Source organism: Temnothorax curvispinosus, unplaced genomic scaffold (assembly GCF_003070985.1).
Source record: "Temnothorax curvispinosus isolate PA1 unplaced genomic scaffold, ASM307098v1 QBEX01010917.1, whole genome shotgun sequence".
NCBI classification, from domain to species: Eukaryota; Metazoa; Arthropoda; class Insecta; order Hymenoptera; family Formicidae; genus Temnothorax; species Temnothorax curvispinosus.
This window is the reverse complement of record NW_020220697.1, coordinates 131,145-136,429: the sequence shown is the minus strand read 5'-3', so window position 1 is coordinate 136,429 and position 5,285 is coordinate 131,145. Positions and strand designations below refer to the sequence as shown.

Below are 5,285 nucleotides of genomic sequence, written 5' to 3'. Positions count from 1 at the left end.
TTGATCTCCATTTTGATTTCGAATCTTGGATTCAAAATTGTAAATAAAAATTTTTTATAACAATATTCATACGAATCAAATAGCTCGGCAAACTCAGAAATTTACAAATTTAAAGAAGCATGCTCGATATATGACTACTTATAAAATATTCCATACTGAAGAAATTCTTCAAAAAAAGAAAACATTTTTATTTTATATTGTGTTTTTATATAACGTTGCATAACTTTTGTGATATGACGTATTATTGTTTAAAAGAAAATAATTCACTATTATAGGATAAAAAGTGATGGTAAATCAAGTACAGCGTTGTTACAGAGACGTCTAAGCTTAAGTCGCGGAATAACGTCTGTACTTAATTTTAAAACTATCTTACGACTTTAAAAACAACTCAATTTTCACCACTATTGTCATTGAATGTATAATCGGGGTAGCCCTCAATTCGTAATATCGGTTTCTGCGAAATTTATCGCGTCGCTAAATAGAAATCCCCATCGCGCATCGGTTCGCCAAATCGCCATGCGACTTCACAAAAGTCGCCATGACATGCCGCGCGCACAGCGCGCGGTCGCGCAGCTGGTGCTCACAGAACTGGTGTACGGTACACGGTGTAGCGCAACAAAGGAAAAAGGCGGACGAGGCAAAAGAGGATGACCGAGAGACTTACAACCGCTCGCCCATACTCGGCGAACAGTCGCTGGTCGATGAACCGTGCCATGCCACTCGCGACAGCATCGCCGCACACATTTAACACATACGTGCACAATGCTGCCCGGTATATAGGGTGTCTCGTTGGAAACTTACGAGAACACTTCACGTAACTTGATCGTGCTAATTATTTCTGTCTAAGAAAAGAGAATAAATTGGATAGCAGTAAATAATCAAAATGTCAAGTAAAGTTATAAAATATCTTCTATATGTAAAAAAAAATTTGATATTAGAAAAAATATTTAACATCTTATTTTAATAACCACACGTAGCTTGAAAAACACGAAAAATGTAGTACTTTATACGAAAATGTCCTGACTTTAAGTAAAATAATTAAAAAATATATTAGTACGAGTTTCTTGTAGTTTAAATCAAGTTTCAACGGAAAGAGAAAGGTAACGAAAAAAGAGAGGGAAAAAAGTTTCAAAAAATTGCGAAGATAATTTTTTGTTCTAAATGAGTCTTATCTTTCTTCATTCTTCCATAAGAGAGTATCTTATTTCCGTATAGCTCATTTCTTTTCTCCGATTGTACAAAAAAAGATAACGATGAGCTGGCGAAACGCCCGTATGATTCATCGTTAAGAATCTCTGTTACGGATTTAATCTCTTTATGATTTTAAATTGTAACATAAATAAAATTTCTAAATGTGTGTCTCTTAATTAAATAATAATAAATTTTGTAATATTTATAAAATCATTAATTTCAAATTACTATTTTTAAAATTTATTTTAAATTTAAAATAAAAACAATTCAAAAGACAATTGATTTACTTCTCCACACACATCTATTGAAGTTTTAAAGTATTTTATATACCTATATTAACAAATTATATTATTATTAAAAAGTTAATTACACATTATGCGCATCGATTTCTACGCGTAATAAATACTAAAAACTAATTGGAACTATATTAATTGTAACTATAAATATCGCTGAAAATGATGAAAGCGGCAAGCATCAATAAGTGAATTTGTTTTTAGCACTTAGATGTCATATGTCAGGATGGCCGAGCGGTCTAAGGCGCCAGACTCAAGGTTATAACCTTACCCGTCCACGACGGGTCTGCCGGAGGCTTCTGGTCCTCTCTGAGGGCGTGGGTTCGAATCCCACTTCTGACAAATTTTTTTTATTTTATTTTTTTTTGTTATTTTTACATCGCGTTATCTTGATATCATTATCTTGTCATCCAAACGTCCCATTGTGACGAATAGCAGACAATTTCGAACGGCGCAAGTTCAAATCCCGCTAAGCAATTTTATTTTTTTATTTTATTTTATTTTATATTTCTATAGCTTTCATATTACGCATTACCACATAAAATATTATTACGTTTTCGATTATTTTTCATTGTTATATTTATATCTTTTAAAAAACTACCTTACATTGCGGCAAATCGTATAATGTGTATCTTCTCAATATCAATTCTTTCTTATACGTTTAAATTAAGATAATACACATTCATGTTTTAAAAAAAAAAGAAAGAAGTAATCACGCCGGTTAGATAACTAAGTTAAACACCTAAATCGCTTAATCGCAGCGATACTGTCGGACCATCCTGTTATTTTCCATCGCTTATAACACGACGAGCATGCAAGTCTGGTCAATAGATATTTAATAACGTCGATATTCAAGTACCACATGGTGAACACCGCTGTTCATTCAAGGTCACGCAGAGTAATAACGGATATCAAGTATCCAGGTACGTAACTACGCCGGTCGTGCGTACACCACGCGGTCGCACATTCGCGGGTATAAACGCTTCTCCCACGCGTACGTTCGCCGGGTATATCCGGCGGGACGTTGCCGCGTTGAGGAGCGTTTTAATGTATTCACCCCTCCTATGAGGAGGAGAATCGGACCGGGCATGCTAATTGCCCACGGAACAATAGTGGGATTCCTACGGCCGGGCATGCGATTCCCCGACCAGGTTGTATCGTACATCGGGAATAATTTTGTTTTATTTCAACCCACGTATGTGTATATATGCGCGCAACATGAGCGCGTATTCCCGGTGCTTTTTACGAGTCGTCTCGTGCCTATGTTCGATATCCAGCCGTGACGACCGAACGATAGTCGTACGCCGACGTACGCGCGATTAAAAGTATAATTTATTGTTCCGTTAAATTATGCCTATGCAATAAATTGTTCACTGGAAGAACATATGTTAATATCACGTGTAATTGTTGTCAATCTGCAATTATTGATTATTAATAAGAACATTAGAGTGGAAAACAAATGTAGAAAAATTTCTTCGTAGTCCATATGATGATCAAGGAAAAAGTATAATAACTTATATTTGCTTTTGCAAATTGCTAATAAATGTAGAATATAAAATAATATACTCATAAAAGATAAACGTCTTAGCAAAAATAATAACAACTTCTAATTATAAATGTAATTATCTCAAAACCATCATACTCAAAATCATAATTGTGATTTATTTGCGTTCAATAAAGAAATATTGATTTATACCTATATCATCCTGTATAATTTACAATTAACTGATCTAATGCTAGAAAGAAGAGAGATGTGAAATATACACAATTGTTAAATAATCTTTATACCTATTAGATATTTTATCAGTAAAAGTCATTATTCGTCAACGAACACTTCTCTCCCCTTATATTATAGTTAGTCATTGTTTAGTCATTGCGTAACGAATTATTTTCTCTTTTAATTTTTCTTGCTAAAGTAAGCACGAAGCACAGATGTTAATGTAAAAATAGATAACTATGTCAGGAATATTGGTTTTCATAAAAGTTGATCATAGGTCTTCATGTATAGGGTAACTACCCCTCACAGACCGTGTGGCCTAACGGATAAGGCGTCGGACTTCGGATCCGAAGATTGCAGGTTCGAATCCTGTCACGGTCGACATCTTTTTTATTTCTTTTTTTTTTAAGAAAGTACGACAAATCATACAAAGACACATATTACAAAGTGATGCGTGAAAATTATATATATATAAAAGAATAAATCTATTGTACACTGCCCGTCAATGATTCCTTTCCCGAGATAAAGGAGGAACATAGAAGTTCTAGTGATTTTTATAGAAGTATATCAATAGCGTCTCTAGGCCTCTATGTTCCCCCTTTACCTCAGGAAAGAAATCGTTGACGGGCAGTGTAGTACTATATACGGAAATCGAAAACGGAAAGAACACGAGTTATATTTTGCGATATCAAATTGATAGCAAATGACAAATAATTATATGAATATATAATATATATAGATTATATACATCTTTTAGAACAATCGTACATTTTTTCACAATTACAGAATTTGTAATTTAAAGGCAATGTATAATGTATTCTTTCATAATAAACATTTAACACTGAATTACAATTAATACCAAATATTCAGTAAATTACAAGATGATTGTCATGAAAGAATAGAAAAAAATAACAAACAAGAAAGATTATGCTAAAGAGAAAATAAAATCGAAATTGGTTAAGAAATACAGTCAATATAATTATCATTAATACAGAGTTATTTTTATTTTAAATTATTGTAATTATTTAAAATTAATTTCAAAATTGTTAAATGTCGTCTTTCAAAAAACGGCAATAAATCAAGCTGACCGTAACGAGAAAAATCTCGGCAGTAATTAATTTCAATTTATTTAATTACCACGATCAATTCAGTTAGCAAACATGTAGATTTACTTGCGCGAAATTATTCTTACGTAAAGAATACTCGCTATATATTTTCCCCTTCTATTCTATGCTTAGAAATATTCATCCTGCCGCGGATTATTATATCCCGGAAATTCGATAAATGTTTATTCTTGAACTTTCTAAGCTGAAAAACTGCTAGTTTCTATATTCTAGAATATACGAAAATATTTAATAAAACCAGAATTTATGCAGCACTACTCACATCGTCAACGGCGCCAACGTCGACGCCCTGCAGCAACAGGATCTCACACACTTCCACATGACCACCTGCCGCGGCCAGCAATAGGGGCCCCCGGCCATTCTGAAACACGACAAGAATCCTGAATATCTTCGCGCGACCGTGCATGCTCGATAAAACTTACTAATTAAGAGCCGCGCACCGAAAATATTTGAAAATGAATCTCTTCTGATGGTAATGCCTGATAAAATTTCTTAATCAACTATATTTAATCCCTTTAGTACAAATTAACGTTGCACAGAAATTTCTTTTTTAAAGTTAAACCTTTTAATGCAAATTAAGCTTTCACGTGGCGATAATAAATTAACTTTTTCAGTTTTATTTTTATTCTGCATATACTTAACAAAAGATTAATTTTCTCACCATCTTTTTCATGACTTATTAATTCGCAATAACCATATTTCATTAATCAGAGCTTAAGTTAAAAGATTCTACGAGTTATTTTAAAGTAAAATCTACATACACACACAAAGTTATCAGAAAAATAAACCTGTTGTAATCTTTTTCCTGCACCGGAAAAATAAAGTTTCATTATTTATGAACAACTGTGAATTATTAGTTTTAACAAGATCTTTTGCCTATTTTAAATAAATTTAAATAAATTTGTATGACTGTTTAAAAACACTTTCAAAATTAGTATTATGTGTACCTTTCAGATAAAT

The 5,285-nt window shown here is 32.8% G+C and overlaps 2 non-coding genes across 2 annotated transcripts; both read left to right on the top strand.

Annotated features, from left to right (window-relative positions):
- The first annotated feature begins 1,704 nt into the window (after nucleotides 1-1,704).
- Trnal-caa lies at nucleotides 1,705-1,826 on the top strand. Its single transcript has 2 exons — nucleotides 1,705-1,742; nucleotides 1,782-1,826. It is a non-coding gene; the product is annotated as a tRNA-Leu (tRNA).
- Nucleotides 1,827-3,509: 1,683 nt separating this feature from the next.
- On the top strand, nucleotides 3,510-3,582 carry Trnar-ucg. The gene has a single exon. It is a non-coding gene; the product is annotated as a tRNA-Arg (tRNA).
- The last annotated feature ends 1,703 nt before the right edge of the window (nucleotides 3,583-5,285 follow it).